The 24,285-nt window shown below is 32.4% G+C and overlaps 1 non-coding gene across 1 annotated transcript; it reads right to left on the reverse strand.

Moving 5' to 3' along the window:
- Positions 1–18,649: 18,649 nt before the first annotated feature.
- On the reverse strand, positions 18,650–18,756 carry LOC139846087 (small nucleolar RNA R71). Its single transcript, XR_011758832.1, has one exon. It is a non-coding gene; the product is annotated as a small nucleolar RNA R71 (small nucleolar RNA).
- Positions 18,757–24,285: the final 5,529 nt, after the last annotated feature.

Genomic DNA, 24,285 nt, shown 5'->3' on the forward strand with positions numbered 1-24,285 from the left:
AAGCAGAGCAACATACCAATCGTTAAGGTTCATTGGAATGCTTGAAGAGGTCCTGAGTTTACTTGGGAACAAGAGGATCAGATGAAACAAAAGTATCCACACTTGTTTCTCGATGACGCAAAATAGGTACAATTTTAAAATTTCGGGACGAAATTTATTTAACGGGTAGGTACTGTAACGACCCGCACTTTTCCGATCGTTCTATACTTATGAGATTAATATTTACATAAATTAAACCTTACCAACATGATAAGCAATCCAAATTGTTGAGACTTATATTTTTGAAAAGAGTTTTACACAACGTTTGACCGTCTAGTTTGACCGATGATATCACGAACTATACAATATATGATAATTATACATACATATTTAACATGATCTAAGGATGTTTTAATATCTCATTTTGTATTAATAACAAAAAGTCATAAGTATATTTTGAAACTACTAACTTAAGTTTTCAAAACAATAACCTACGTAACGTTATTTGACATAAATACTGATGATTTATAATGTTTATACATATATCGTATAAGTAATGTATTTAATCATTTTTAAAGGGCTTTTATACATAAAACAATATAAGTATATTTACAAAAGATAGTTATATTTGAATTCTCGTTTCGTTTCCTCAATAATCCTATACGTATATCTAGGGTACTATACACAGCTTCTAGAAGTATTTACTATTGGTATATACCAATAGAAATCTTCAATTATTGGAATAATATGTCATTCATGACATAATAAATTTTAACTTATCTTAGATATTTTCACTAAAAACCAAATTTTCAAGCCTATAAATAAGCACCATTTCTAACTCATTTTTACACATTCATTTTCCAAATTTTACTTCCAATTTTCACACACACTTGCAAGAACTCTCTCAACTTTTATTTTACTACTTCTTTCCAGCAACTTTACATTTTAAACTTGAGGTAAAAACTCTACTTCAACTCTTTTTCAATTCATATATTTAAAGCTATATATATATAAGAGTTTATAAACTAGAACATAGTTTGAATGATTTCAAACTTGTTCGCAAACTAAATAGATCCTTTTAACTTAACTTTTAAAATACTTCAAGACCTGTAACATATCTTAATTATATGCTAACTTAACAAGGTATAACTTGGTTTTTCAAAGAACACCTTAAAAACTGAATTTACGACGTCGGAGTGCAACCGGGGGCTGTTTTGGGTTGGATAATTAAAAACCATCTTAAACTTTGAATTGGAGGTTTATTTTCTGGAAAAATGATTTTTACTATGAATATGATAATACATAAAAATTTCATGATTTAACTCAAAGTATAAGTATTTTTAGAAAAATAATCATTTGAGGTTGTTTACATGATGGAAAATGATTAACTTCATAAGTTTCACTAAAGTTTGACCTATGCCGTGTGATTTTGAATACAAACTAAGGTATTTACAGTTCATAGTCTTAAAGAGGGACTCTATCCAAGGAGATGGCAAGTTGAATCAACGAAAACGGAGTTGTAACGAAGAAACTATGACCGAAACAAAATCGGATATCCAAGACTAGTTTAGCCACGAAAATAATTGGGAAAAAATTAAATAAATCACATCTTTTTAAGTTAACATGATATTTTATATATATGTACTTATAATTCAATTTTATATGGTTCAGGATCACCCGTAAACAACACGAGAAGATTAATCATAAGATCCCATGATTGTACGCAACACGTCATTTGACAACACCGGTACTTTATGTACGCAACACGTCATTTGACAACACCGGTACCATGGGTCAAGATTAATCTCGACCAATACATATACGATGGGGTTTTATTTATTTGTTGGGGGTTTTATTTATTTCATTGCGGGTATATTAAACATCTACAAATGAACCATTAAAATTGAATTACTAACAACGAACTGCTAACTACGGACTAAGGAATTATTCAAAGTATTAAAAGTATAACAAGTATATATATGTGACGTTTGTTTAAAAAGAAAAGGTATTGATATATTATATATGGATAGGTTCGTGATATCAACCGGAGACCAAGTCAAATTATATATATATCTTCAAGACGAAAGTGAGTATATAGTCCCACTTTTAAACTCTAAATATTTCGGGATGAGAATACATGTATTTTATGTTTTACGTTATGGACACAAGTAACTGAAAAATATATTCTACGTTGAGTTGTACCACTGGCATACTTCCCTGTAGCTTGGTAACTTTTATTTACAGCGGTATTGTAAACGCGAATCCTGTTGATAGATCTATCGGGCCTGACAACCCCAACCGGACTGGACAACCAGTATTCAACGGTTGCACAGTACTTCGTTTTGTGACTACACTTGGTACGGTGTAGTAAGATTTCATATTAAAGGGAATATGCGACGTGATTAAATGTTAAGTATGGTTACCAAGTGCTCAACCACTTAGAATATTTTTATTAAACTGTTTATATACGAAATCTTGTGGTCTATATATATATATTGCTGCCGGCACTAAACCTATATCTCACCAACTTTATGTTGACCTTTTAAAACATGTCTATTCTCAGGAGATTACTAAAGCTTCCGCTGCATAATGTTGAATTTGAGCAGGATCTTGCGTACGCATATTTGTGTCAAAAATAAAACTGCATACCCGAGGATCTGTGTTGTAAAATATGCTAGAAACCGTGTTGTTATCATTATATGTAAAGTTTGTAAGTCGAAGATTATCGCTAAACGATAATCATTTTTATGTTGTCCAAAGCTTGTAACAAAAATAAGAATCATGGTTTGTAATGTATAATATATGCAGTTTTTCTTTTAAAAATGTCGCATATAGAGGTCAATACCTCGCAATGAAATCATACGTTATTTAACACGTTCTTATGGTTAAGGACGGGTTATGACAAGCATACCCATGATCCATACCCATAACCTCCATAGCTATAACCCATAATTTCCTTAGTCCTATCCCACCCATAAAAACTCATTTTTAAAATAACTCGCGCGTACCCTTGTCGTAGTATTTTATGTATACTACTAATAATATTACTAATACTACTAATAATAATATTTGGATTAATAATAATAATCTTTACTAATAATAATAATAAATATAATATATAGAGAGAGTATCGTGAGAGATGGATGGATATTGAAGCTCGCAGAACCCGAATTCGATTACTTATGAAACTTGAACCTCACCTACTCTCCATCCAGCTCATATGCACGATTCAATCATGCCAACACTCCTTTCCTACATATTCTACGTAATAGTTTATTTATATATTAATTAATATATAATATATTTAATCTTTAGAATTAATTAAATATTATATTATATTTACGTTAATGATAAAAATATAATTTTTACAAAAATGACTCGTACGTTGTCACTCGACTCATGTACCACTTTCGGTTTTTTGAGCGCACTTTCGTATGATTAGAAAATTAGCCTTTTACGTTACGCAACGTGTACCCATATAAATAAATTAACTTACTCATAAATAAATTATCTTATAAAAATGTAACTTTATAAAATTGAACATTGTGGTCATTTGCTTCTATAAATCAGTGGCTCGTTGTTTGTCAAAATATTTTATTTTAAATCATGACGTTTTATGACTAAGTTATATATATATATATATATATATATATATATATATATATATATATATATATATATATATATATATATATATATATATATATATATATATATATATATATTTAAAATTGTAAATTTGTACATAATATATATGTTCGAAATATTTATCTAATGATATAATATTTAGTCTTTCAAAACCAATTATATTTCAAAGTTCGTTTTATATAATTTAACTCTTTTTAAATATTAGTAGTTATTCTACAAAACAATATTTTTAATATGAAAAACTAAATAGTTGATTTATCAAGGGGCACTAGTTAATCAAAGTAAAGTGCACTTTTGAAATTTAAACGGAAATGATTACTAACTTTTGACTAACTCTTGTAAATGACACTTTTGTAATCACTTTTACCAACAATTCCGGATACCGTTAAAAAGGAAAGGTTTTCTAAATCAAAGTGGACCTCTCAATAGGGACTCGTAATCATAATTCAATGTATCTGATAAATCAATCATTTGATATTATCTTCTAATTCCATCGCTAATCATATTGAAACAAATACGTTCATTTAAAGTATTATACGTTTAATATTTTGTTAACATTCTCAAACTGTTATATATACATATACCTATACATATTCATATCCAATTAAATAATAGTTTGTGAATCGTCGTAATTTGGTCGAGGTTAAATGAATGTATGAACACCGTTTAAATTTCTTGAGATTCAACTTACAAACTTTGCTTATCGTGTCAGGAATATATAAAGATTAAAGTTTAAATTTGGTCAGAAATTTCCGGGTTGTCACACTATAACTATTGTGTTTTTTTTTTCCTTTCTTTCTTTCTGTTTCAAATGAAGTTCCTTCATCATTTAAAACCGCTGCTATTTCTTCTGTTTCCGTCCAAGAGACCCACCATCGAACAGCTACTGCAAAAACCATAATCTGCAGCCTTCGAAAACTGCATCTGTTTTGCTGCTATCGCTCACTGTTATTGCTATTTCGGTTCGAACGGTTATGAATAATGATGATGAACATATAAGTATAATGATAGTATTGATGATATGGGAATGAAGAAGATAATGATAATGGTGATCATACTTAAATAATTATTTATCCACACAAAGCATTATTTAATAAGTGTTGGTAATATGACCATTATGATTTTGATAATGGGAAATGACATGGGGATGATGTGAGGATGACAGTTAAAAATCCTTGTATCTGTTTAATTTTTTTTCTTCCTGACGTCGAGCCACCCAACAAATGGGATCCGTATTATATGAAGGTATATTGGGCTTCCAGAGGTTTAACTAGGCCATCGACTAAATGGAATTCTTAAAATCTATTTGGACTGCATAATATAGTTGGGCTTTGGATTTGGGCTTAGGCTTTTCTTGTTACCATCAAGACCCATTTTGGATCTCTGATTAAAACTAGTTAAGTTTTGATTATAATGATGATTATGATGAACGAAAAGAATGATGATGGGTTTTGATGATGATTTACGTGGTGATGTTATGATGTATAAGTGATGATAATGATAAAGAGAATATACGGGTTTAATATAATTCGTATCCAAAATAAATCAGAAAAACACAAATGGCGTGATGGTTAAAGATGTTATTGGGTTAGCGGGAGTTCGCGGGTTCAAACCCGGACTTGGGCATTTTTTAGGACTACTTCTTTGAGGTAGTTTACTTATTATTATTATTATTATTATTATTATTATTATTATTATTATTATTATTATTATTATTATTATTATTATTATTATTATTATTATTATTATTATTATTATTATTATTATTATTATTATTATTATTATTATTATTATTATTATTATTATTATTATTATTATTATTATTAATGTAAGTAGTATTATTATTGAAACTAATTTTTTTATATAAAAATTATCATTTTATTATTGGAATTATCATTATTATTATTATTGTTATTATTATTATTATTATTATTATTATTATTATTATTATTATTATTATTATTATTATTATTATTATTATTATTATTATCATTATTTTTATTATCATTTTTATTATTTCTAACACTAATATTATTATTTTTATCATTATTATTATTAGTATTATTAATATATCAAATAAAGATTTTCTATATAAAAATATATTATTTACATAAAACATAACTATATTAATATGTTTGTAATAAATATTAATTATCTATTTAATCTATATAAAAGTAAATATAGTTAATTTAGTTACTATTGAAACGTACAAGTTACTAAAATAACAATTAATAATAATACCTAAATTTGTTTGATTACCATTATATGTGTTAATATATATATATAAATGATATAGGTTCGTGAATCCAAGGTCAACCCTGCATTGTTCAGTTTCGTCGTATGAATATTTTTACTACAAAATATTGGATAGTGAGTTTCATTTGCTCCCTTTTTAAATGCTTTTGCAATATATATTTTTGGGATTGAGAATACATGCGCTGTTTTTTTATAAATGTTTGACGAAATAGACACTAGTAATTAAAACTACATTCTATGGTTGAATGATCGAAGCCGAATATGCCCCTTTTTGCTTGGTAGCCTAAGAATTAATAAACCGATCTACTAATTGACGCGAATCCTAAAGATAGATCTATTGGGCCTAACAAACCCCATCCATAGTTGCGGATGCTTTAGTACTTCGATGTTGTTTTATCATGTCTGATGGATGTCCCGGAATGATAGGGGATATTCTTATATGCATCTTGTTAATGTCGGTTACCAAGTGTTCAATCCATATGAATGATTTATGCATGCACGATATTTATGAGAAATGAAAAAATGAAATTCTTGTGGTGTATTAAAATGATTAAAATGATCGATTATGATAAACTAATGAACTCACCAACCTTTTGGTTGACACTTGAAAGCATATTTATTCTCAGGTATGAAAGAAATCTTCCGCTATGCATTTGCTCATTTTAGAGATATTACTTGGAGTCATTCATGACATATTTCAAAAGACGTTGCATTCGAGTCATTGAGTTCATCAAGATTATTACTAAGTCAATCATAGTTGGATATATTATGAAATGGTATGCATGCCGTCAACTTTCGATGTAATGAAAGTTTGTCTTTTAAAAACGAATGCAATGTTTGTAAAATGTATCATATAGAGGTCAAGTACCTCGCGATGTAACCAAATGTAATGTATTCATCCAGATGGATTAGGACGGGTCGCTTCATGTGGTATCAGAACGGTGGTCTTAGCGAACCAGGTCTTGCATTAGTGTGTCTAACTGATAGTTGCTTAGATGCATTAGTGAGTCTGGACTTCAACCGTGTCTGCATGTCAAAAGTTTTGCTTATCATTTCGTGTCAAAAATTACCTGCTTATCATTCTTAGGGAATCACTTGCTTATCATTATTAATCTAGACATATCTTACTGCCTGGATTACATGAATAGTGTATAGACAAAATTTATATCTTAGTGTATCTGCTACTTCATATCTTAGCGTATCTGTTACTGTAACTTTGCCTAACATATTCCGTAAACTCCTCCGTAATCTACGAAATCTTTTGTTCTATATATATAGATATTCTGTGTAATTAGAATACCATCCAATAGCCGAAAATCATTTCATATAGAAAAATCCTTTACTCAATCGTACGAAATGGAGCTCGTCACTAGTTCAAGTTCTGACATGGATGTTCACCTAAGCTCAAGAAGCAACGTCACCAGAATGAATCAGCCAATCAGCCATCCCCAATTCATCTGATGGGTTCGCAGTTGACTTAATCAATGGAGACGCGAAGAAGGCGATCCTTTCCATCCACCACATTCACCTCTTGACGATGAACCTGAAGCGCTTACCGGCAAACCTGTTTTTTGACGACCCGGAAATTTCTGACCAAATTTAAACTTAATCTTTATATGGTTTCGACATGATAAGCAAAGTTTATTAAACCGAATCTCAAAATTTTCGAACTATTTTCATGAAATCAATTAACCTTTGACCACACCCGACGATTCACGAACAGTTGTGTGTAAATAAAAAATAATATATATATATATATATATATATATATATATATATATATATATATATATATATATATATATAAATAAAAGTGTATATATAATATTTTAAATTAATAAAATATAATTTAATCACTTGAGTTAAAAATGTAACATAATAAAACAGAATCATTAATTAATTATGAGAAGTGAATCTATATATAAATATATATGATTTCTAATATATTGTAATATATATATCTTAGAAATAATAATTAACCAATAAAAGTTATTATATGATATACTATATGAATAATAAATATTATATAAGTAATAATAGATATATGTAATACAAGTATAGCTATAGTTACTAAAATAATATTGTTATTACTTTTAATATTAAAGTCGATACTAGTGATATTAATATTATTTTAAATATATAATCCATAACTACTAGTTTGATATATATAATTTATAATATTATTATTACTAATATTATTATTAACATTAATAATATTAGTATTATTATAACTAGTATTATATTATGATAAATAATATTATTATTATTAATTTTATAGATATTATATTCATTACCCTTAATAATAATATAATTGTTAATACAATTATATTATTATAAATTTTTATTATTAGTTATAATGTTAGGTGTATTATTATTATAGTTATAATTATTAATTAATAAGAATAATTATATAATATAAATACGAATATATTAATACAAATTTATATTCAGATATATAGATACAGAAATATATAAATACATATACATATACAAAATATAATGATATATATATATATATATATATATATTAATAATATTAGTATTATTATAACTAGTATTATATTATGATAAATAATATTATTATTATTAATTTTATAGATATTATATTCATTACCCTTAATAATAATATAATTGTTAATACAATTATATTATTATAAATTTTTATTATTAGTTATAATGTTAGGTGTATTATTATTATAGTTATAATTATTAATTAATAAGAATAATTATATAATATAAATACAGATATATTAATACAAATGTATATTCAGATATATAGATACAGAAATATATAAATACATATACATATACAAAATATAATGATATATATATATATATATATATATATATATATATATATATATATATATATATATATATATATATAAATACGGTTAAATACTAATATAAATACAGATAATTATAATTTTCTATCATAGATCACTATCTTCACTGTGGAATTTGTCTTCTTAATTGAAACCATGTCGTTGTCAAAATCACATAAGGGATTTAATTCAGCTTCACATCTATATCCAACTGTTGTTATTTTTGTCTATGTCGGAGTTGTTATAGATCGTTGTCAATCAAAATTCATTTATTATATAGATATACATATGCAATTGGGAACGAATGAATACAGAAAAACTCAAGAAAACTAAAACCGTTCTCTGTTCTTCATCCTTTTCAGCAAAAATTTGAATTTGAATCCCATTTTAAAATCCATAAATGCAGTCTTGTTAGGAATCCTCCACGCAAACTTTCTGTAAAATCTCCATCTCCAATTCCTTTTCTTGATTTCTAATTTGTTGGTCAAAGTGTCAAATTAAAAGTCAACCATTTTGTTCTTGGCAAAAATTCGTAATCGTGTTGAAGTTTTCGATTCAATTGATGATTTCAAAAGATTTTAGGAGTGATTTGAAAGTTATTTCGTGTTATAATCATAGCCTAAAACATTCGTATTTTCATAATCAATAATTTTTTTCTCTCCAAAACAGCGACGATGCAGCAAAAATGTTTTAATTTTTTTTCTTCTTTCATTTGTTTGATAATTGACAACTCCACTTCTGGTCGACTACAAATAAAATTATGATCTTAATTCGAATGAGTAAATTAGTAATAGGATTGATCATTCCCTGGTTGATTTGATAACGACGAAGAAGCATAGAGAAAAACAGAAATAAATACGGGTTAAATTGAAATGGGTATAGGAGTATTTCAGAAATGCAAGAGTAGAGGGATGGTTAAGGGTGTTTTGTATGAGCGGGTGGTCACGGGTTCGAGACTAGCTTGGGGCAATTTTTTTTAGAAAAAGGGCTTATATGAGGTAGTTCTCATTTTAAAATTTATTATTATTATTATTATTATTGTTATTATTATCATCATAAATATTAATTAGTAGTATTATTATTATTATTATTAGTAATATTGCCATTATGTATTATAAATATTATTGTTATTATTATTATTATTATTATTATTATTATTATTATTATTATCATTAATGTTATTATTTATTATCATTATTATCACATTTACCATTACTATTATTTTTACAACTAAGTTATTATTATGATTATCATTAGCAGTAAAATTATTAATATTATTAGTATTAACACTATTATTATTATTATTATTATTTGTATTATTATTATTGTATCATTATTGTTATTATTAATTATTACGATTAAGATTATGGATATGTTAATTATTTTTAATACTAACTTAATATTTTGAATATTATTATCATTAAAATAAGTAAAATTATTATTATCATTATTATTAAGACTAGTATTAATATTAATCATTAGTTATATTGTTAGATTTTGGTATGAACATAAGAGTTAGTATTAAAATTATTATTATTATATCATTATTAATAATATTATTATCACTATTATTATTAATAACATTATTAGTATTATTATTATCAAAAATTATCATTATCATTTGTGTTATTAGTATAATCATTTTTAATAACGTTATTATTATTATTATTATTATTATTATTATTATTATTATTATTATTATTATTATTATTAGTAAATCATTAATATCAAAACTATTTTTTTTAAACAAATAAATAATTTGTACATAAAAGATACTTATTACACATACTACAATGATATTAAAATTCCATATAACTATATAAAAATCATATTAGCATTACTTATATAAAGGGGGATGATTCTAACACACACTTTTTTGATCCTCACACACCAATTTAAAGAAATGGGGTATTATTAGAAGAGTAAAAGGTTAAAATAGGTGTGTGAGGATCAAAAAATGGTGTGTTAGAATCATCTCCCTTATATAAAAAGTTACATACAACAAATTAGGTACTTTTAATATAATACTAAATATATATAGGTATTAATATAACTATATTAATCACTTTAGATACATATATAAAATAAATATATATAACATATAATTTAAGATATAAAATAAAGTATATGTTTTTAAATGGAATCTAGTATAAACCTTATATAACTACAAAATATATATAAATAATATATATACTAATAAATGAAATTATGATATTTCTATTATATGTTTTAATAGAAATACAAATGATATAGGTTTGTGAATCCGAGGCCAATCCTACACTTGTACAATGACGTCATATGTATTTTTACTACAAAATACAGTATTGTGAGTTTCATTTGCTCCCTTTTTAAATGCTTTTGCAATATATATTTTTGGGACTGAGAATACATGCGCTTTTATAAATGTTTTACGAAATAGACACAAGTAATAGAAACTACATTATTTGGTTTAATGGATCGAAGCCGAATATGCCCCTTTTAGCCTGGTAATCTAAGAATTAGGGAACTGACCCCTAATTGACGCGAATCCTAAAGGTAGATCTACGGGAACTAACAACCCCCATTCTGGAATTTGGAATGCTTTAGTACTTCGAAATTTATCATGTCCGATGGGTGTCCCGGAAAGATGGGGATATTCTATATGCATCTTGTTAATGTCGATTATCAGGTGTTCAATCCATATGAATGATTTTTGTCTCTATGCATGGGACGTATATTTATGAGAAATGGAAATGAAAATCTTGTGGTCTATTAAAATGATGAAATTAATCGATTATGATAAACTAATGAACTCACCAACCTTTTGGTTGACACTTTAAAGCATGTTTATTCTCAGGATTGAAAGAAATGTTCCGCTGTGCATTTGCTCATTTTAAAGATATTACTTGGAATCATTCATGGCATATTTCAAAAGACGTTGCATTAAAGTCGTTGAGTTCAGTTTAGATTATGATTAAGTAAATGATAGATTAGATCATTTATAGTTGGATATTATGAAATGGTATGCATGCCTGTCAACTTTCGATGTAATGAAAGTTTATCTTTTAAAACGTATGCAATGTTTGTAAAATGTATCATATAGAGGTCAAGTACCTCGCAATGTAATCATATGTTATTGTATTCGTTCTTATGGATTAGGACGGGTCTTTACATGTGGTATCAGAGCGGTGGTCTTAGCGAACCAGGTCTTGCATTAGTTTATCTAACAGATAGTCGTTAGGATGCATTAATGAGTCTGGACTTCGACCGTGTCTGCATGTCAAAAGTTTTGCTTATCATTTCGTGTCGAAAATTACCTACTTATCATTCTTAGTCTAGACACGTCTTACTGCATTTAGTGCATCGATAGTGTATAGACAAAATTCATATCTTAGCGTATCTGATAATTCATATCTTAGCGTATCTGTTACTATAGACTTGCCTGACATATTCCGTAAATTCCTCCGTAACCTACGAAATCTTTTGTTCTATATATATAGATATTCTATGTAAATAGAATACCATCCGATAGCCAAAAATCATTTCATACCGAAAAACCCTTTACTCAAACGTACGAAATGGAACTCGCCACTAGTTCAAGTTCTTCGGAATCTGACAGCTATTCCGACATAGATGTTCATCTAAGCTCCGAAAGCAGTGTCACCGGAATGAATCAACCAATCAGCCATCATCAATTCTGGATGAATTGGAAATGGGTGCGTATTCGACTTAATCAATGGAAACAAGAAGAAGGCGATCCCTTTCATCCACCAACCAAATTCACCTCTTGGCGAAGAACCTGAAGCACTTACTGGCAAACCTATCCGAAACACCATTTTCAGCCTCATTTCCAGGGTAGCTAGTCACGATTATATTCGGTCACAATTCTAAACCTTATTCAGCCGCTCGTTCTGACCAACAATCATTCCGGAATAATGGAAGAAGTCAACAAGCTTCGCACTCGAGTAATCAATTTGGAGAATATGGTGTAAAATTTACCAGCTTCAACAACATCACCGGCACCAACAGTACCATCAATAACAGCACCAGTACCATCAACAATCCATGCCTCAACACCTCATTCTGTACCTCGAGTATAATCATCGTTCTACATGACGTTCTACATCATTTATCTTCATTCTACATGACGATTATGTAATCTCTAATGTTTTAGAGATTATATATTCTTGTTCTAACAGTAAATCAAATGAGTCTAATATCATATTAACTCATTAAATCCATGAATACATCTGAAGAAAAATATATGTATATATATATATATTTTCATAAAGATTATAATTGAAAATTCTTTTGTACAAAATTTTAATGATGAAAATATTTTAACGGGTAGGTAATACCCGAGAAATATTTAGATTTCACATTAATAAGTTACACTGTACATTCTTTGAATATGATTCAACAGTCATTTACTATCCTACTTACATCCACAGATATACGTATCCGTTCACTACAGAATAACCATTATCATTCAATTTCATATTTGGATTTTGACTTATCAGAATCCAACAAGTGGCATAATGAAGTAAACATTGGACAAAAAATAAAATTTGTTAGAAACAAACAAATTAACTATGAGAAATTTTGTTAAGAATCCACACTAACAAAATCCTAGCTAACTGTTCCTAGCTAACTGTTCCTAGCTAACTGCTAATTCCTTATTACATTATCTTAATTTATTTTATCACAATTTAATTCTCGCAAATTTATTTATCGTCATTTAATTTCTGTTATTTATTTTACGCACTTTAAATATCGGGACACGTATACAAGGTTTTGACATATCATATCGACGCATCTATATATATTATTTGGAATAACCATAGACACTCTATATGCAGTAATGCTTGAGTTAGCTATACAGGGTTGAGGTTGATTCTAAAATAATATATATACTTTGAGTTGTGATCGAGTCTGAGACATGTATATAATGGGTCACGACACGTATTAATTAATTTGAATATTATATATTAAACTATATATGAATTATTGAATTACTAACTGTGGACTGTTAACCGTGGACTACCAACATTGGACAATTAAAATGAATTAAAATATTGATTATAACATATGAAACTAAACAATTTTTCAAGTTTGCCACTTGATTTCATCTTAAACCTCATTTATATCTCGATGATTACAATCTGCGTTCAAACCTTTCATGATTCTTGAAAACACCTCAATTGAGAGGATGAGCCAACCGCACTTCATCTACGAAAGAAAAGATTGATGAATATAGTTATGCACCTGAAAACACTCGGAACCTGAGTAAACGCTTAACACATATCTGTGCTAGCTCCTTTGACATTGTTATTACCGAAAATAACAATGCAATTCTTTTCCAAATTAGCCAATTTTGTCACAGCTCTAACAAATCAACGTCGACCTTTCATTCGAATAAGTCTTATTATAACCTTGGTATATAAGTTTGTCTTTCATCATCGTTACCGGGGAATCGTTTATATTTCACCACACTAGCAGTAAACTTACCAACAATTTCATTAATCTTTGATTTTTTGAAAAATCATTATATTCATTAAAACCCTATCATGTACTCATCTACATCTTATAATGAAAATTGTCATACCAAAAACTGAGAATCAGCAAACCAGTATTCAGAATCTCGCAGCATTTCTACGTCAAAAATTATATGTATACATATAACATCTATCGCCTAGAATTACGATCTTCAATTCTGAAATTCTGAAAAGCACTCTAGTCTACGAATCATTTCTTTGAATTTTGAGAAAGCTGATGAAACAGAAAAAACTGTTGATGAGTTTAACAGTCAAAAGTATGATGATAAAGAATGGAGTGATGGAAACGCTCAATAGAAAATTTAGTACCGAAAAGCGAATTATGCGAAACTATGAAGGAGGATGTGAACAAATCACAAAGACTAAATCTTCCTTCAAAGAATCCAAATGATTCAGTATTTGCTGAAGTCATTAACGAATACCTTGCTTCTGATTCTAAACCTTTACGAACAAATCTTATTCATCATTCATCGATATTAGAAATTCTAAGATATCATCGTATCTTTCATTATAAATATCCTCGATATTTCTGAAGATATTTTCATAACTATTCTTATCTGAAATCATTTATCTCTTCACGATATCAGTGTTACATCAGAAAGGAAACTAATTTAGTTTCTAAATTCTGAAAAATTCGAATTTAAAATTTGAATGTTTTGAAGTAGTGTTGGGAATTGAAGCACGAGTTAGTATAATATAATGACACTTGATCAACGTGATTATATTACAGTAAGTCATGCTGAGTTTCTAATGAAACATGATGATTCACAGATTATAACGTCATCATGTGCCATGTTATACGACTCTTGCATTCTACATAATATTCAAATATATCAAGAATATATCTTTCTGATAAGTTCTATCTTTTCTCTCAAATAGTTATGCACCTAAAAAACACTCAAAACCTGAGTAAACGTTTAACACGTATATGTGCCAGCTCCTTTGGCGTTGTTATTACCGAAAATAACTTTGCAATTCTTTTCCAAATTAGTCAATTTTGTCATAGCTTCAGCAAATAAACTTCGATGGCTCATTTCAGATTAACCTTAATATAACCTTGATATATACGATACCCTACATCATTGTTACCGGGAAGCAAATCTTATTATGAAGAACCAAATCTTATTACGAAGTTTTTCTCTAAATCCCTTAAAATTTTGGAAAGCAACCGTGACTAGTGTTAGTCCCTTGATAACAACAGGAGTATTGTAGAGGGGGGTGAATATGATATCGGCTAAAAAATCACGTTTTCACCCCGGTATTAAGGCCCAAAAACAACAAAGATTCGAACTTTATTAGCAAAATACCCATTTCGTCGGTTAGAATTAAAGAACAAGTAATTACGAAGGCGGTGCAAAAAGAATCAAGAGAATCGGAGCTAAAACGAAGATTCTAGAGCGAAAACGGTGAAAGACAAGAAATCAAGTTACGATCCAGTGAATCAAGGCTGACCAGCATCAAAAACGGCCTGCATACGGCCTGCCATACAGCCTGCCAGTATGTAAACGGCCTTCCAAATACGGCTCACCAAGCGGCCTGCCATACGGGCTGCCAGGAAAACGGCCTGCCAAATACGGTCTGCCATACGGCCTGCCAGCCGTATTTTGGCAAATTCCTAGTCTATTTAAAAGGGCTTTGTCATTCATTTCAACACACACTTCGATTCACCTCTTTCTCTCTCTTGTACAATATTAGTCATACTCTCAAGGCCTTCGACTCTGTGCGGGAAACCTAGTACCCAGAGAAGAACGCTGAAGATTGTATTAGGAGCGGTCTGGAGTCTTGAAGTTGTCATTTTTGTATTCAGAACTCGTTTAATTTACTGGTACTTCTATCCTTTATCTTATATAATGTTTTATGATATTGTTGCCATGATTAGCGAGTAGTTATCTTTAGTGTATGCTATGATGTAAGCAGTTATAATACCGAAATAATATTATGGTCTGTGTACTCTGTTGAAATGCTTTTCGATTATGCTCTAAACTCAATCGCTTTTCCAACTAATAGAACGTAGTTATAGGCTCTGTTATTGGAAAGTCGCGAACCCCGATTCAGAGTACACTATCTGTGTCACCCCTGGTAAGAGAAGTCTATCGGATACACCGTAAGATCGACTGAGGCACACCAGATGTAGTAAGTCTATCGAGCTTTGGATTCCGACTGAGTACTCTTTCGTAGTGAAACATCTGACTAGACCCTTAGTACATTGTCGGTTCTAGACCATGCTAGTTTAGTCACCAAGCTTATAAACTTCGTACGTGCACGCTGAAGCACAGCGGTTGTTGTAAGCTGTACCTCTACTAAGTAAGGCCATGGAACCCGGTTAGTGTTGACCAGTACACTGCACCATAACACGGTCTCAAGTATGCACCCCGCTTGAGGGATTCTTAGTTAATTAAGGAACTGGTTGTTTAGACACCTAAAGGATTGGACCGTTAGGATAACCGAACGTGTTCATGGAAGTCAGCTAGACTTGGCCATGGTGTTCTTTATGGTTGAACTCTTTTTAAGGGCCTAACTATCTTTTACCAATCATTAACGAAAGCATTGAAATGCATCACGTCTCTCGGATATGGTAAACCATGTATTCTATTATGCTTAAGAAAGTTTAGACCATTTCGGAATGTTAATACGTCACCCAACTGAGTCGCTCAATTGGATGAGCCGTCTGAACGTGTATGCCTGTAGTCAGACTGCACGGGCGTCGGAGGTAAGGGACGTTGATGTCTATTCAGAATCTTCAAGCCTAACGTAGTACCCAGTGACATGTCTTATGACAGGGGCGTTTAGGACCAGTATAATGAATACAAGGCCTCTGCCTATTCATGAGCCAGCATTCCATAATCTCGGAAGAATAACTGATGAAGTCATAGTATGCACTCACTTTAACCTTATCTGAATTACGAATTTTATCGCATTTGCTTTATCTGTCTTATAAACTAGAAAACCCCAAAATAAATATTCACTACTCCCTAACTATCTTAGGCTTAAATATAGGTTCGATTCTACTGATATCTCAAAAATACGACTCTAGGTCATACTTCCCTTACTTATAAGGAGTAGTAAGATTTAGGCCCCGCTAAATATAAATTTAAAACAGTACCTTCCTCCCACGAGTGACTGATCCTGGCGAGCCGCGGCCTGACGACACCGCGCGAATAAAAACCGTCCGTTTCGGCAATATCAGAATACAATTTCTTTTAATTAACTTAACAGTTAAACACGATTAGTATTCAAGCATGTAAATTAAATAGAGTCACAGGTAATTTTCAACGGTTATTCTTTATTGATTGAATCACAAAGAATCACAACTATCCTTGGCGGAATGATAGTTGGTTGATACAGATTACCTAGAATATAGCTAAGAGGTAAACTCACACCACTAGTTGTTACAATAGTGGATACAACAATTTATAGTAGTCCTATTAATCGTTTAATGGTTCTATTGTCCACTGGTACATAGGATGTCTGTACTTGTGGGGACAACTGCATCAGAGAGCATGCTCTCCTCTTTCCTCTTTGTTAGCTATTTGCAGGAACACCCCAATTCGGTTTGGCACCACTATTTGATTAAACAAATAGAATGTTGTGTTCCCTAGGGGTTGACAAAGTATAACCCATGTCTGCACATGCATTAAACTTCTGCATTCTCACGTGGTCTTGTAAGGTCACTTGTCAGCCGCCGACGTGTGTCCTTTTCTGTTCAACTTTGTCTTTGACTTTTGTTGAATAGTACAATTAATGTAGACCACTCGGGAAACTACTATGCTTTTCTGTTCAACTTTGTCTTTGACCACCGTAGGATAGTTAGTTAATTAGATTAGATTACCTTAGACTTAGATTACCTTAGATTAGTTTAGCTTACTTTAGAGTACTTTATAATTTAGTTTATTTGCGAAAAATTAAAAACAAAAAAGGCATACCTAGTGTATGACCCAAACCCGATCTAGACCAGGGCCATTGTTATTCGTACCTGATCCAGACGCAATAATCTCTAAAGCACGCAAGGAAGCACGAATCAGAAATTGAATGGCGTTACGTGTTACTTTAGCAGAAAATACCAAACCCTCAATTGAAGGTCGAGGAGGACCAATCAGATTTCCAGAGATTCAAGGACACTCGTTCTAGTTAAAGTATCACATCATCCAACTCATTCAAAATAGCTGTCAGATTCATGGATTACCAAATGACGATCCTAATTCTCACCTTGATAAATTCATATCTCTTTCGAACTCCTACAAACAGACAGGGATAGGACAAGATATAGTTCGGCTATACTTGTTCCCCTATTCTCTCACTCATCATGCTCAAACTTGGTTCGAAGGACTGGAAAAAGATTCCATCACATCATGGACGGAGATGGCTACTAAATTCCTAACCAAATATTTCCCTCCTTCTAAACAAACCAAACTGAAGAATGATATCATTAACTTCAAACAAAGTTATGATGAATCTCTTTACACTGCATGGGAGCGATTCAAAACCCTGCTAAAGAAATGCCCTAATCACCAGCTAGAACGGTCAGCCCAAATCTGTACCTTCTACAATGGTCTTACGGTAAATCATAGGATGACGATCGATGCAGCAGCTCAAGGGAATCTGATGAATCAAACTGCAAACGAAGCATGGGAATTGCTCGAGAACATGACAATGCATCATCATGACTGGAACAGTAGTGAAACAACTTCATCATCTACCCCACTATCTGCACTTAACAATCAAACAGAGGCCATCAAATCCCTCACAGATAAGATGGAATCTCTTGCTAAACAACTCGGAGAACTGAAGACGCAGCCGCAGCAGGTTAACCAAGCTCAGGCTTGTGTTAATTGTACCAACCCGCAACCTACTGAAGAATATCAAGTTGAGTACAAAAACCCTGACGGTTCAGTTTGTTACGTCCAATACCCAGCTCGTCCACCAAACCCCGGATTCAATCAACCACCTAGGGTTAATCAATTTCAGCGAAGCAATCAACCTTTTCGCTATCGCTATCCACCTTATCTAGCCCAACAATCTCAATTGACTTATGATCAACCACTTCCACTCACAGGTCCCCCAGTTGAGGAAAATTCCCCTACCACCCAGATTACAAAAGCAACTAACCCCACTCTCGGAGCTGATGATCAGTTAACTCAGTTCATTCAAGGGCAACAACAACTAAATCAGAGAACTGCAACCAGACAAGATCAGACGGAGATACTAATGAGAAATCAATTGGCTCTGCTCAAAAGTTTAGAAACGCAGCTCGGACAGTTATCACAACGCCTTGAAACCCGACCGCAGGGAAGATTGCCAAGTAATACTATCCAAAATCCCCACATAGAAGAAGCAAAGCAAATGGACTCCGTAATCCCAGAGGAAGAACCACGGAGAAGGTCAACTAGGCTCAAGAACAAATCGACATATACTCAGAAGCTGACCCCTGAAACTCCAGTTCGCATACCTTATCCTGGAAGGCTACAAGAAGAACCATCCAAGCTTGATTCCTTCAAACTTGATGGAAGATTCCTGGACACTATTTCCAAAGTTCCCAACCAGAAGAGATACATCCGAAGACTTATTTCTACAAAGGAGAGGATACCAGACTCTAACAAAATTCCACTGAGTGAAGAATGCTCTGCATTACTCAGAAACTCTTTACCACCAAAACTAGGAGATACGGGCCAATTCGTTTTTCCATGTTCAATCTACCAATCTGGAACCATTCATGCGCTAGCAGATTTAGGAGCAAGTATCAACCTAATCCCTTACTCTCTCTATCAGAGATTAGAGTTAGGAGACTTATCACCAACCAAAATGACAATCCAACTTGCCGATCACACAATTCGATATCCTAAGGGCATAGTTGAGAACGTCTTGGTGAAAGTCGACAAATTCTTGTATCCTACGAATTTCGTAGTGATGGACATTAAGGAAGACCTACACACACCAGTGGTATTAGGAAGACCTTTCATGAATACGGCTAGGACTGTCATTGATGTGTACAATCAAACCTTGATCTTACGATCACATAGGGAGAGCGTTACCTTCAAAATTGACTGACCAACTTATCTTTCTGGACAGGCAGAGATGTTTGCTATTTCCACCAGATGGATCACTTCCAATGACGAGTTTTCACCACCAGCCGACGATATCGAGATGGGTGTCGAATCACAGTCTGCAGACGACCCAGAAATGGAAGAAGAGGATCCCAGCGAAGAAATAGAGGAAGAGGAGGAATCTGAAGAGGAAGAGGAAATGGAAGATGTAAAAGAAACTGCAACAATACCCGCTCCAAGCATTGAGCGTCATGAAGAAGTAATGAGGCTTGAGATGGCAGATCACAGTTTAATCATTGGGTTCAAGAAGAAGACCGATAAGGCTGAGGTTAAGGATATAGAAATTGATCCTGCAAGTATCAAAGTGGAGAATCAGAATAATGAAGAAACCCGTTCATCAGACGCATCCTCAGAAGAACAATACACCGGTGATGACGAGGTAGAGCAACATGAAGACATTCTGAATAACTCACACTCTCCAACCGAACCAAATCAAGGGGAGCCGGACTCTTCTTCAGATCGAATTCCAGTTATATCCACACACGCAAACATGATCACCTTCATCAATGATACCGATGAATTTGAAGACATTCTCGAAGCCATCCGAAAATCAACCATTGATTTTTCGCTACGCTTAACAGAACGAGTTATGGCTATCCGAGAAGAACACCACCTCTATCTCCGACAATAAGACAATGATGTTGAAATCCTAGAAGAACGCATTCAAGACTTTATCAATTCTCTTCACGGTCATATCTATCACGAAGAAAGGCATCGAGAGCACAATTCAGTGGTTCGCACTATTCTTGAGACAAGATTCTGTCGAGATCAGAAGATCATTTACTCTAAGGTTTATAACGCCTTAGCCGGATCTGCACTTCCGTTCTCACGAAACCAACGAGCACTACTGACTCTCATCCGTAAGCATATGGATCTTTCCACCGGAAGCCCAACTTATCACTCCAACTTGCAAATGATCGAGGATATTCACAGCTTTTTCGCTCTCTTGTAAAGAGATAATTTCAAAAGTACACCAGAGAGGCTAGTAATTTACGTAACCATTGATCACCACGCCGATCTGATTATCAAACAGATACGAGACGTTGTTATGGAAGAAGCAAGGAGAAACAATCCGTTCTCTCATCTTGAACCAGACCGAATCAACATTGCCACCTACGTTACTAAGCAGATAACACGTATCTTCCAAGAATCCACGGATCCTAGTTTCACATTTAAAGCTGGATGTAGGGAGATATACTCAAAGATGGTGAAATTAATACTCGGGTCAGGGTTGCTCTTCACTTCTTTTCAGATTCGCCTCTTAGTAAATCTGTACAAAGCTATTGACTCTTACTGTGGAGATCACCGTTCTGAAGACTTCAAAATTCTAAAGATATAGTTTCTGACATTATTTGAAGACCTCCAAAATGAGCATCCCATCAGAGAAATCATCAACACCAGCACTGCTTCTATGATTGACATTCATGGGTCAACCAGCAGAGCTGTGGATCATATCCTCATTGGACTTCAAGACTTATCAAGAGCTGAAACTGCGCACAACTTATCGTTCAGAAGATCTTCAACAGAAGTACCAGATCTTCTACCACTATTGGTCCGACACTTTCTCAGGATTTTTCTGCCAAGACTCACATTCCCTCAAGAAGACCAAGATCACAACCATCAGCGAGGAATGTTTGCTTTTTAAAGCATCACTACGGTCGAGCCAATGACCTTAAACAAAAACGTTTCTCGGGAGGCAACCAGTGCAATAAAGTAGAGTAGAAGAATAAAGAACGACAAATGAGCCGATAAAGACACAAGGATTGGAAACCAGCCGCATCTGCTAGGGTATTTCTTTCTTCTCGCTACTAGCTCAAGATTCAAACTATGCCACATCCTAGATTATCACTAAGTGTGGGATAACACCCAATAAAAGCACTAGACAAATACTCCCAAATCTCCAAGTGTGGGATACACTAGGAACATTGAGGACAATGTTCGTCTAAGTGTGGGATGTTGGTATAATCTTTTTATGCTGTATTATAATAACCCATTACGAAGATTCCAAGTCCTTAAGCCAAATTTCAAAATTTTTGCAAAAGAAAACCTTTTCAAAAGAGTATTTTTGAAAACCTGAAACGTTTGTCAATAAAAATAAGGCTTAAGTAAGGTGGAAATCTTGTTAGATTGAAATCTCTAATAGAGCATTACATGACTAAGGCATTATCGACCTAAATTGATTATGGTGAGGCACCCCAAATAAGACCAGCATTCATCTTTAATGCTTCACTATTTTTCGTTGAGAGTGCCGATGTCTGTGCTCAGAATCAGAACTTGCTTTAGATCTACATATCCAAGCAGCAAAACGCGATTCGGTTGTAATCAAAAGAGCTAGCCATTTGTCAAACATAAGCCTTCCGCACCTCCACTACTTCTACTTCACCAAATCCACATTACCTTTGAAAAATCCCGAAAATGAGATTCCTTCCGAAAACCCGATGTTATAAACCTCTCAAGTATCATGGCAAAGGTCTTGAAAAAGTTTGCCGGCTAAAAGTTTCTCGAGATGAAGTCTCTAAAAAAAATAAATAAATAAAAAATTTAGTTCTAAGAAAAGGAGCAAATGATTATCAAATGAAGAAAAGTTCAAAAGTGCTTCTCAAAATACTTCAGCACTCCTATCTATTCAAATAAAAGTCTGTATAAAGACCACATTACCCCTTTCATCTCACCCCTCAAAAACAACTTAACTACCACTTCAGAATTCCTTTCCCATCATTGACAAATGACCTATAAAAGCTGAGATTACTACCGCTCTCGTATTAGCAGCAAGGATTTGAGTCTTTATCAAGCCTATGACGATGGGTGTAGCATGACTGGCTATGAGTGTATTCATTTCTTAGATCTATAGGGAACCCTAAACACTTGAGTGATTTGAGTGACCCGTGAAAGCTAGCATATGTCATGTAACCTCCTCGCATGCTTGCAGAGATAATTTCAATCCTAACATAGATGACTCATCTTATCTTTTGCTCTTATAATAAAAGCAAACCGCTTGGGCTATTAGAAAAGAAATGCCAAAAAAATTTTTAAGAATGAGAGTTTGCTTGAGGACAAGCAAAGTCTAAGTGTGAGATATTTGATATCGGCTAAAAAGTCACGTTTTCACCCCGGTATTAAGGCCCAAAAACAACAAAGATTCGAACTTTATCGGCAAAATACCCACTTCGTCGGTTAGAGTTGAAGAACAAGTAATTATGAAGGCGGTGCAAAAAGAATCAAGAGAATCAGAGCTAAAACGAAGATTCTAGAGAGAAAACGGTGAAAGACAAGAAATCAAGTTACGATCCAGTGAATCAAGGCTGACCAGCATCAAAAATGGCCTGCCATACGGCCTGCCAGTATGTAAACGGCCTACTAAATACGGCTCACCAAGCGGCCTTCTATACGGGCTGCCAGGAAAACGGCCTGCCAAATACGGGCTGCCATATGGCCAGCCAGCCGTATTTTGGCAAATTCCTAGTCTATTTAAAGCGGCTTTGTCGTTCATTCTAACACACACTTCAATTCACTTCTTTCTCTCTCTTGTACAATATTAGTCATACTCTCAAGGCCTTCGACTTCGTGCGGGAAACCTAGTACCCGGAGAAGAACGCTGAAGATTGTATTAGGAGCGGTATGGAGTCTTGAAGTTGTCACTTTTGTATTCAGAACTCATTTAATCTACTGGTACTTCTAACCTTTATCTTATATAATGTTTTATGATATTGTTGCCATGATTAGCGAGTAGTTATCTTTAGTGTATGCTATGATGTAAGCAGTTATAATGCCGAAATAATATTATGGTCTGTGTATGCTGTTGAAATGCTTTTCGATTATGCTTTAAACTCAATCGCTTTTCCAACTAATAGAACGTAGTTATAGGCTTTGTTATTGGGAAGTCGCAAACCCCGATTCAGAGTACACTATCTGTGTCACCCCTTGGTAAGAGAAGTCTATCGG

The sequence above is a fragment of the Rutidosis leptorrhynchoides genome, chromosome 4 (genome assembly GCF_046630445.1).
Source record: "Rutidosis leptorrhynchoides isolate AG116_Rl617_1_P2 chromosome 4, CSIRO_AGI_Rlap_v1, whole genome shotgun sequence".
Classification (NCBI taxonomy): Eukaryota; Viridiplantae; Streptophyta; class Magnoliopsida; order Asterales; family Asteraceae; genus Rutidosis; species Rutidosis leptorrhynchoides.